The sequence below is a fragment of the Solea senegalensis genome, linkage group LG20, assembly GCF_019176455.1.
Source record: "Solea senegalensis isolate Sse05_10M linkage group LG20, IFAPA_SoseM_1, whole genome shotgun sequence".
Classification (NCBI taxonomy): domain Eukaryota; kingdom Metazoa; phylum Chordata; class Actinopteri; order Pleuronectiformes; family Soleidae; genus Solea; species Solea senegalensis.
In genome coordinates this window covers 890,059-902,294 of record NC_058039.1, presented here as the reverse complement: position 1 = coordinate 902,294, position 12,236 = coordinate 890,059, and the positions used below count along the sequence as shown (strand labels likewise).

Genomic DNA, 12,236 nt, shown 5'->3' with positions numbered 1-12,236 from the left:
CTGCTGCTGTTTGATGGACAACTTTCTGCGCTCTCATCACTTTTTCTAGGTCACTGTGAAGTGTAATTGGGTTGTGTTCGAAGCGGCTCACAAACAACATATGTCGACTGCAGCCTCGTGGAAGGGCAAACACAGTAGATTTGTTTTTAATGTCCACCCAGGTCATCTCTGCGTCATCCCCTCCAGTGTCTGGGCCAGCCTCATCATCCCCTCTTGCCCCGCTATCATTGTGTATGTGCTCGGTTACCCCGGCAACACGGCGCCATCTGGTCACACTCCATTGATGCTGAGATTAGGCGTGTACAGGCCAGGGAGGGTGGGAGGGACACACATGTTCAGCAGCCAGTCAGGACATGCCTGACGTGCTAAATGATACATACACAACACAACCACCGGCTGATTCCTGTGCTGCTTTCCCACAGCGACCACCGCTGTCACCCGTGTTCTCCGAAATCACCGTCTTCTACTCTTCCCCTTTCTTCACTTCACTCTCTGCCTCTTCTCCACCTCCACCTGTGATGCTGCACCCACACGAGCATGTCTGGACCACTGGATCAATGATTCAAGGCCTCCTGTAGCAGCGAGCTTATAAAAATCCCAAACTCACGCTACGGGCACTGGCAGCGATGCACCTCATAAAGCAGAGCGAGAACTTTTGAGGGGGATACGACTCCAGTCATCCTTGCTCAGGTAATACATCCTGGTGTGATTGCAAAGATGTTGCAGCTCGTATCTGTCAGCGTTTTGCAGATCGATGTTCATTTACATGTGTCTGAGTTCAGAACCTGCCCTTGATGTTTGGAGGGCAAACACCGCAGACACTGACCATTGTACTACTGTGATATTACTCCTTCAATCTGCCAAGACACCACCACTGTCACCAAGACGACCCTTCAACAGAGACGTCAGAGGGGAACATGAGCAATTAACTGCCAAGAACAAGAAAATGACTACACATTATTAGACTTTATGCAAAAGCTGTCAGAGCCTCCTCCTGTTGTCAGTGATTTCCTGTTACTCCACTGAGTGCTGTATGTCATAAATGCTCTAATGCCAGCATCACTGTTAATAAAGTATGAACTATTACAAGGGTTAATAAAGTAACGGCATGATAAACTCTTTCAAACGTGAACTGCCCTCATGTGTACTATTCCAGAGAGAGTCTGAAAAAGTCACATAACACAGAAAATAACAGGGGGATGGATTGATGAAGATGTCCCGCAGAGGCAGCAGACACACAGGTGGTGCTGCTCACCCCCCGCTGGGCACAGGAAGGTCACTGTTAAGCGTGACAGGGGTGAGCAGTCCCTGCTGCAGTGCCCTTGTTCACTCTGTCATTTTATTTATTTAATAACTTAACTTTTCACTTCAACTTTTAATATATCGTGTGTGTGCCACAGGGACACTTGGCGGCCCACAGGTTTGATAACTTTAAATGCCTACTTTTAAAAATGTAATATCTACAGCTACCCTGGGACCTGCACACCCCGGGTCCTGCTCCACATCACTGTTTTTTTTTTTTTTACAGGAACCTTAGAAAAATGAAGTGAAAGATAAGAGTGAGTTTGTTCTTTGGCATTTAATTGAACTTGAGTTTATCAGGATCTGTAGTCTTCTGCATTAACAGCACGGCAGACTAAACATGTGAGCCCCAAGAGGGAAAAACACAGAGTTAAGGAGACGAGAAGAAAAACAGCAGAGCTGAAAAGCCTTTTGCGTAATGCTGTTATTTTGCCCTGGAAGCAGCAGCGAGGCAAAGGAAGTGAGAGGAATGTCGTTGCTGCAGTTTAACTCAATCTGAAGTGACACTTGCTGACAGCGATGCCACGAAATCATCCTGGGGCCGAACTCTGACCTGCTCAATCCCATGTTCTCCTTTTTTACACTAACGTGATAACCAAGCAACGCTTTCCCCTCTGCTTCAGTCGCTTGTGACAGGTCGGACCAGACCACTGGTTTCATGGCTGAGGAACAGCTTATTATTCATAAAGATCATTCCTGACCGGCTGTCAGAGGCGGCACCAACAGAAGCAGCAGCAATCAGACTCCATGGACACACAGTCGTCAGTGCATAGAGACACAGCTGCTCTCCTCTATAGACGCACATGTTACATGTAACACAACATCATTAATGTGAAGGTGGAGGACAGATGTGCCAAAACAGTCACAGGACATTTGAACACATCCCCACAGATCCAGAGAGACGACGTCACATGACGTCTGCAGCTCTAGATCTCGTCTCCAAGAGCAGAGATTTCACCACCACAGGGTGAACTGTCCTGGAACGTTCTTCATGTCTATCATCAGTGTGTGCTTTCCTTCAGGTGCAGATACCACAGAAGAGCACTTTTCAATTTCACACATTCAAAATGAATATGAAGGAGCATGAGCAGCGATCGTGTCCCAACACAAGCACTCCTGTCCCTCCAGAAAGTTTCCAGAACCCTTTGTCAAATTACCAGATAACGTTAGTGCTGGTTTTTGCATTGTGCAAGGTTATTGTTCTGTGTTTCACATGTGGACAGATCTTAATACCAGGTCTGACCGGGGCTAAGTCGCCTTGGTCGTCACACTCTCAGTGCTCCTGAGGCGTGATCTCTAGCAGAGGGTGAGTTATTTAACAGAGGAAAAGCTTCTCTAAAAGCTCCCTCATTTGACTTTTATCTGTGAATGACGACCAAATGCTTTCAGCACATCTGCATCCACGTTCTAGCACCAGCTCAGTCCTTCAGGGTACATGAATTTATTATATTTACACAGGTTTTTTTTATCCAGCTCATCATTATACAGAAATAAAAGCAAGACCTGTACAAAGGCTATGAAACGAGTCAGAGAGAGCAGAGTGAGGACTGGCAGTCATATGCTAAAGTATAAATGTATAATAAATAAAAGGTGAAATTATGAGCCACAAGGGATTGTTGTTGTTTGACACGTTCAAATTTCACTTCCAACCAGAGATTGTCCAAAAACATCAGCACAAATACCGAGTGCCTGTATTTAACTGGTGCACCTGACGCTGTCCAGGCTTGTTTTTATTTTTCTATATAATCATGCTTCAATTAAAGACAAGCATGTCTCTACTCTTCTTATTCTTGTTTAAAAATCATTCACATTATCTGACAGTTATGGAGAACGATAAAAAGTTGACCTTATAGGTGAAGCAATCAAAATGTGGGTGCACCTAAATGTTAAAACAAAGTTAGTGCAACCAATGCAAAAAGTTAGTCTGGAGCTCTGCAATTAACAAATAACCAACCACATCACTGCACTTTAGATGTTACTGTGACAATTAGCAGAACACTAAACACAATTCACAGAATTAAACCTGACTTTCCCCAATTTCAGCCATATTAAATTCAGGAATGTTAACTTTGATCACTGCAAACTATTAGAAAATGCCTTTTAACAGCACATAATCACTCACTTTCTATGCATTTAAAAAAAGCACACACACATTACTTTTCCTCAAAGTAAAACATGTTTTCTCCTCAAAATGTGTTATATTTGTAATTTGGTCATGCAGTGTTTTTTTTAACTTGTCAATGTTAGAGCATAGCCCTTAAACATAAGCATTTATATAGACAAATGTCATAGTACTTATAATGTAATGACAATAATGACAATAAATGCCTTTACACGTGTCGTGAGCGCGCTGAGAGCGTCAGAGTGAAGCAGGTGCAGCTTCTCTATCGCTGTGATCCTGTGATTTCTGACCACGGTCTGTAAGCTAAGCAGAACAATTACTGTGACCGCTCTGTGTCTGTGTGTGTGAGGCAGGCGGTGGGAGTTAGCCCCGCCCCCTGCACAGACAGACCATCATCTCCCCCTACTGACCTTGACATGAGCCAGAACCAACACGTTTACGATGGGAAAACACAACATCAACTCAAAATCTCAGTTTGAAAGTTTACTAGAATATAAAAGATACAAACACGTGTCGGTCACATAAACAACACCAATCACAAATCCAGCTGCATCCTTTTAAAAATAATCTGAACTAAAAACCCGCACACACGCAGTCATTAAAAAAACTGGGCATATTCATTTTATTGTTTAGTGATCAGTCTGGCAGGCAGTGCAGTGCCTGCTGGCACACCTCCATCTGTTCTGTAATGATTTCTTGTCAACGGGGGAATAAACAACACGGTTCTAACACCTGGAGAGGAATATACCGGCGCTGCTTCTCTCCACAAAGAGGCCTCATGGGTGCGGGCCAAGGTGCTCCAGCAGCTCTGCTGTCAACTCCATTAACAATGCACAGTGGTGACGGGCGCGGATTATGCAGCCGCAGCACTGCTCGGTAACTGCGAGAGGCACCAACTCGCCCAGGAAATCAGAGTGCTGCTAACATCACTATAACATCACTGTAACATCACTGTAATATCACTGTAATATCACTGTAATATCACTGTAACGTCAGTGTAATGTCACTATAACGTCACTGTAACGTCACTGTAACATCACTGTAACGTCAGTGTAACATCACTATAACGTCAGTGTAACATCACTGTAATGTCACTGTAACATCACTGTAACGTCACTGTAACGTCACTGTAACGTAACGTACTATTCATCGTTGTAACATCACTGTAACATCACCACTATACGCCACACTGTAACGCGTCAGTGTAACATCACTGTCAAGCGTCACTCATCACTGTAACATCACTGTAACATCTGTAACCGTAACGTCACTGTAACATCACTGTAACATCACCATCGTCACTCACTGTAACATCACTGTAACGTCACTGTAACGTCAGTGTAACGCCACTATAACGTCACTGTAACGTTACTGTAACATCACTATAACGTCACTGTAACGTCACTATAACGTCACTGTAACATCACTGTAACATCAGTGTAACGTCAGTGTAACATCACTATAACGTCACTGTAATATCACTATAACATCACTATAACATCACGTAACCCGTGGCCAAGTGCAAAGGGAACTTGACTTTTAACCGGAGGGTCGCCGGTTCAAATCCCCACCTGACCAAAAAAGGGCTGGGGTACCCCAAAGCGAGGTACCCAACCCCCCATGCTCCCCGGGCGCTACTCAGTGCGGCACCTAATTCTAGGATGGGTCAAATGCAGAGGAACACTTTCCCGAAGGGGATCAATAAAATAAAAATTCTTTAAATAACATCACTGACCGACACACGCACACACACACACACACACACCCTGCTGAACAACCTGAATTCATTAGGTTACACGATCAATTAGACAAACCTGATCAATAATTCCTGCTGGGCATCTGATCACATCAGAGTTCTGCTACTACTTACTTTACTTTCATTACTCAGTTCTATACATACATACATATATATACTTATGTCTATTATACACAGCATATACTACAGTGGATATATGTATATATGCGACAACAGCTGGAGGCAATTAAAAGTAAATTAGGCAGAATTTGTTGTTGTTTTTGATATAATTTTTGTAAAATACAGTTAAACTTTTGAGAAGGTTTCACAGTAGGGCAGAAAACGTCATCATCGATTCATCTGGTGATTATTTCTCGACTAATCGACTAATCGTTTGTTGCGTAAATGTCTTGTTTTTGTCTTTTTTCAGTTTCCATGATTTCTTTGTTATGTGGAACAAAGAAACCAGAAAATATTTACATTTAAGAAGCTGTGACACAATGAAACTGATGAACCCATTATCAAAATAGATGACAATTCATTTAGTAATCAATTAATAATTGATTAATGGAGTAATTGTTGCCATATTTAAAATACGATGCGAGAAACACGACACAATACAACTTCATTGACGGTTATGAGTGCAATTCAATTTTCATTTTAATTATCAAATGAACTGGTGATTATTTTAGCATTACTTGCTGCCCTAAAGTTAAATAAGTGATGTGAAAATAGATTCTTCTCACATCTTTGCATTGACTTGTTTATGTAGCATGAGTTAGCGTTACATTGAGTGTGACTCACATGAAATGTACTGAAGCATACGGAGAGGGAGGAGCTGGAATTCAGTCCGGACGGACACAAAAATGTCTTTCGGAGGCAACGCTGCTTTTCATCAGCCTCACTCTCGTGGAGAAAATTGACTTCTGTGGCACAACAGAAGTCAAGGACTCTCCGTCAATGTAAGAGGAAATCATTTCAGATAAATAGAAGTAATCATGTTGCAGCTGCAGTCGGGTCCAAAAGTCTGAGGTCGCTTTCCCTGAACAAAAACCTGCTCCACATTCGTTTGGACAACAGTTTATAAAGTCCAGACTGTTCGCTGACCTCAGGGCATCCAAACGTAAGACGCCATTATTACATCGTCATCGTACAACCAGGGTTCCCAAACCTTGGTTGACATCAAATTCAAGGACTTTCCGGGACCAATTCTCTCAAATTCATGGACCAAATGTGCTGACACAGCTTAAGAAGGGAGGATAAGAGTAAGAGCCGCTTCACCCACTCTCTCTTTCTTAACTTTACTCGCTCATTGTTCTGAATGGAATCTCATGTCAACGGCGCAGAGAGACAGTGGACAGTGTCCACAACACCGTGAGTCATGATGTCTCCACGTTTGTCCGGCGTCGGCCTCGTCTACGTACATCAAGCAATGCGGGGCATGAAACAGTAGGTGGCGTCGTAAACAAGGGAGACATTTCCCTAAATATCAACTGCACTTCTTTACTGCACAAACTTCAAGCACTTTTTCAAGAACTTTCAAGGAATTCAAGGACCCATGGACAACAAGCATGTTTGTTGCCGCGCTCCGTAAGTAGCGTGGAGCGTTGGTCTGATTGATGGTAACCGTATCCAATTGCGTCCATTGGCCACGCCTCTAACAGCTGACTATGTTGCTGAATATTAAAGCTGATGGTTAAACCCCACCCCCCCGACTATTTCCGTTTGTCCCTTTAAACTGATGAAGACGAGGCAGGTGTGGGCTGTTTGTACAGTGCAATTAGATTAGAATACTGTGGCCGTACTTCATCATCATCATCATCATCAAATTGGTCATTTTTATCAATTTCAAACTGAATTGCATTCATTTTTCTTCCGCCACACAGACAATTAGAAGCGGGTTGTTTGCTGCAGCGCTGAGGACTTGTCTGATACAGGATCTGAACTGGTGATGGATCGCTCTTTTTTTTCTCTTCTTTTACAAAATGGCTGTCAGAATGGCCGTGTTCCTCTCCCATCTCATTATCCTGAACTAATAATTACAGAGTGAGGCCCCTTCCCTGAACAGTGTGTAGCCATTACGCTAGTTGCCATTGTTCTATTAAAGTATCCTGTGTTATTTCCTCCAGAACATTCTCATTTCATCACTGCAGTTTGTGGAAGCACACACTCTCATTCTGGAGCCTCCACATTTGCCCCAGGAGAGCAGTGTGTGTGTGTGTGAGAGCGAGGCTATTATGTTGTTGGATTAACACTGAGCCAAATCCGCACCGACGACCCTCTCCATATCCTCGCAGCAGCCTGTGAAAGCCCACCTGATTGTGTCGGCACCTATTTCACCGGGATCTTTTCAAATTACCCCCAACAGAGGTCGGGCATTAACTTGAACAAGGTTGCACTTCAGCAGTCACACTTTGTGCACGTGAGCTGAGATAAAGACATCTGCAGGTACAGCAGCCGCCCTTGATCCTGCGAGACTTGCTCAAATACAGCAGAAATACCAAGTGATGGTGACACCGACTGAATCTTAAAGTTTAAAGCCGCATGACACAACTTGTTGTTAGGCAGCAAAAGACAAATGTTTCAACTTCAGCTCTCTTACATCCTGCCACACCTGATGTCAAGGCACAGTATTTCATCTTTTATCCCCCAGACTGAGAGCGGTGTACTAAACCTCTGCATGTTTTAAACAGCGGTCAGATGCCAGCAGGTCAGCAGAGTCTTGACACGCATCAGCAGACCACTCGTCAGTTTAGAGACATTTTAAAGATGGAATTGTTTGGCTTCAGCTGATAGATGTGAAAATGTGAGTATTTTTGTTTGCTTGGTCCTTTTACGATCATAACAATAACAACTTGAGACTGTTGGGCAGACAAAACAAGATATGTGGGGGAAAATAACTCATTTATTTAAGAGAAAATCATTTGTTTTATCACTGATAAATGTCACAGGACATGGAAGTGTCTGAAACTAGGGCCAGTTTTTACAATTGTGACAGTGATTGAGATTTGATTACATTTTAGAACCTCAGTTAATTATGTCGTTTAAAATGATTTAAAGTATTCAGTGTTTGACAAACACTGAGCAACATTTTTTAAGGTTTTATGAGATTTTATGGACCAAACGATTCATCGAGAAAAGAATCGTCAGATTAATCGAGTATGAAAATAATCGTTAGTTGCAATAATTTACTTGTTTAGTCTGTAAAATTCCAAACCTGGAAATGATTATGTTCTAGAATGTCTTGTTTTGTCCAAAAAACATTTTGGTCCATGGTACATGGAGCAAAGAAAACAAAAAATATTCACATTTAAGAAGCTTGAAAATCAGAGAAATTGCTTTTATTCCTATAGATATATATGGCCAAGTGGAAAGGGAACTTGGCTTGTCGCTGGTTCAAGTGGTTCAAGGTACCCCTGAGCAAGGTACCCAACCCCCATTGCTCCCCATGCACTACTTAGTGTGGCAGCCCCCTTCTCCTAATTCTAGGGTGGGTCAAATGCAGAGAAATCATTTCCCTAAGGGGATTAATAAAGTATATATATATACATATATATTTAAATGTTTATCAAAAATAGTAGACAATTAATTTCATGCTGGATTAATAATCCATTATTCTTTGCGGCACTAATAAATGTGGCTGTTCTAAGACACACAGCTTCATCCATAAATCCTATGTAAACTCTGTCAGTGTCCATATATGAAACCATTGAAGTCATGAACACATCATGATGAGACGGCTGTCGTTGCAGTAAATCTGTGCCTGACTTCAGGACCAATGTGATCCAGGAGAGCAGGGAGCGGCTGCTTGTGAGCGGCTGCTCAACAACTGCTCGCGGTGTCTGCGTCACATGTAAGTGATCCCCGTGTTCCCGTATTAACTCACAGCATTCCTGCAATCAACCAGCTGGCACTTTCACTTCACACGGTCTGACCATCAGAGACAGAGACGTCCTGTTCTAAATAATAATACAAATAATAATAATAATAACTGTACGATAGGCCTGAATGACAAAATCTGATTGATGATATCATTTTACATCTTTAGAATTAGTGCTTCAACGATTAATCCATTATTAAATTCATCATCAACTACTTTAAATAATCGATGAATCCGTTTTTAAATGTGAATATTTTCTGTTTTCTTTGCTCCATAAAAACGAATAAATGATTTTAACGGATTCATTTTGGTTTGTGGTCAAAAACAAGACACGGTTTTAAATGTTTGGGAAACACTGACCCTAACCCTCAACATGTTTCTACATTTGCTGAAATTGCATGGACGGATTACAGGATCATAAATAATTATAATTCTAACATAACGTGACACTATGAAAATACAGCGTTTAACCTTGTATTGTATTCAGCTGTGGTTTTCTGCCTCGTCAGTGCAGCCCATATTCATTCCTGTCAAAACAGTATTACATGAAATGGCCCAATTATTATTGTACATTATACATTTTTTGATTTGTCTATTAAAGCACAGGTTTTGATGCTCACTTGTGCACGTTATGGTTGATAATCCCTAAATTCCCGTCTTTTATTAGCGTCTATTGTTATCTTATCTGAATCATTAGAGGCGTGTGAGATTTTTGCATCCCCGAACAAACCACTCTTTATTGGGCTTTCCAAAAAAAAAATCCATATTCAGACACGAACTGATACTAACAATCACTATTGGTTTAGATTCTCATTTTGCAACAGTATTGATAGCAGGCACAGAGCAGCAGAGCAGCAGAGCAGCAGAGCAGCAGAGCAGCAGCAGAATATGTGAATACGGGAAAAACGTCTAAATTATCAGTTTTAGTGAAAGGTGACGTTTTTAAAGAGGCGACAGATGTGATCAGCCTGTAGGCAAATAATGGGACAAAGTGGAGGCTAAAAAAAAGTCATTATTCCCCGTCGTAGTTTCAAAAATGGTGCTGAGTATTTTTCTTGGAATCAGTGTTAAGTTTAAAATGATTTTAAATTCCATCGACTCATTCTTTTGTCCATGAAATGTCAGAAAATGTAGAAAAAGTGTTTCCCAAACCTCTGAATAATGATTTGTTTTTTCCCACAAACCATCTTTGTTATATGGAGCAAAGAAATAAGAACGTCTCACATTTAAGAAGCTGAAAAATCTCAGAACATGAATGAAATATTAGATGTCAATGCTCTGTATTTTCTAGTCCTACAGTTTTGACATTCACACATTCACACGTTCACATGCTGCCGGTGCAGCCGTCAGGATTAAGTGTCTTGCCCAAGGACACATCGGTGTACACAAGTGAAGTGTGGAATCAACCCCACAACCTTAGATTGCCACTGAGCTGCCATCGCCCCAATTAAAATATCTCAACTCGAAAACGATTAATCGGTCGTCAAAAAAGCTGTCGATTAATTTAGTAATTGATGAATCGACAACTTGATTGTGATTATCATGAGAACTTGAAAATATGAACCGTTTCCATTGTGTTTTCCATTTGAATCACGACGGGAACAATCCCAAAAGAATGAATAAATAACATTTCAACTTTTCTGATTTGCTGATTGCAAAGTTTCAAACTTGAAAACAAACTTTTTTAAATTCCCCCAACAGTTTCCTCCAAAAACTCTGCAGGTTCACAGAGGGGAAAAAAAGGCCTTCAGAAATGTGCAGAAAGTGCTGCTGCAGCCACCGGCAGAGTGAAGAGGATTTCAACTCTTATCTCTGATAAGATTCTGTGGAATCCAGGTATTACAGCTTAAAGTCGCTCTGAGGGAAAAGTGTCTCATGTCTGTCAAACTGAGACAGTATCTGGATCAGACGCCTGAGAAAAGCACTCAGATGACTGCAACTCGCTTTATTCAACCCCAAATGTTATTGCTATTGTTATTGTCATTGTTATTGTTATTGTATGCAACATGGTGCAGCAGTAGTACTGAAATGCAACAGAGTCCGTTTCATACACTGGTAAGAATATAATCCAAGGTAGAAAACAATGACAACGACAGAGAGAGGGAGAGAGGGAGACGGGGGAGAGAGAGAGAGAGAGAGACTCCACTTTCCTCTCATCCTCTTTGTTATTTCATCAGAGGAAAACAAACACAGCTCAGTCCCATCATGACATGACCAGGACAGGATGCTGCAGGCTTTTCCAAACTTAATGAAGCCACTGTCAACTTCCTCCAAAGACTCCACTGCACAACACACGTGACTAAAACTCCACTTTACAATCCAGAAAAGAAAAACACACACTTCAAATCAGCCGCTGTGTCCACGGAGGAGATTTCGGAGTGCGCGTAAAAAGCTCAGCCAAACGCATCCTCCATTATATTCCTTACCTGTTGGTCCTTCCATGCTCTCTGCGCAGATCCCGACCACCAGCACCAGGAGCAACGCCGCTGAAAACATGTTGGCACAGAAGAGTAAAGTCCAGTTCGGGGGTTTTTGTGTGCGAGTAGAATCCTACAGTAAAGTCCGACAGCAGCAGCAGCAGCAGCAGCAGCAGGAGACGAACTGAAGGACTGAAGGACTGAAGGACTGGAGAGAAGTTGTGCGCTCTGCTCCATTCAGCACTGACTCCTCTGCTCCCTGCACCGCCCGCACAGGGAGCATCTGATCTGCTGCTAAAGCATTCAAAAACGTCCCCCTCCTCCTCCTCCTCCTCCTTCCATCACTCTCCCTCCCTCCCTCGCTTCTCCTCCAACGGTTACTTTTCTTCTTCCAATGTCAATCGAGCAGGCAGGACGCAGGAATGCGGGTGTACGGCGCCTCCAAGTGGCGAGAGGTTGCATCTTCCCTAAACACCAATAGAATTGAACCCTTCTACCTTTTTATTCTCTCTCTTCTTCTAATTATTACTGTTATCATTAGTGTTATCATCATTAATATTATTATTATTACTATTATTATTATCATTAATAACATATTCAGTTCACTAAAAATATTTCCACAACATTAAAGCAAATGCCAAACAACTACAGGAAACCTCAACAACTGATTTACTCAAGACATGAGATATAAATATTCAATTCTATCTATCTATCTATGCATGTATGTATCTATCTATCCATCCATCTATCCATCTATCTGTCAAATTACCAGCCTTTACT

The 12,236-nt window shown here is 42.0% G+C and overlaps 1 long non-coding RNA gene across 1 annotated transcript; it reads left to right on the top strand.

The window, feature by feature from the left end:
• The first annotated feature begins 422 nt into the window (after positions 1–422).
• On the top strand, positions 423–1,096 carry LOC122786872. Its single transcript, XR_006362491.1, has 2 exons — positions 423–690; positions 783–1,096. It is a non-coding gene; the product is annotated as an uncharacterized LOC122786872 (long non-coding RNA).
• The last annotated feature ends 11,140 nt before the right edge of the window (positions 1,097–12,236 follow it).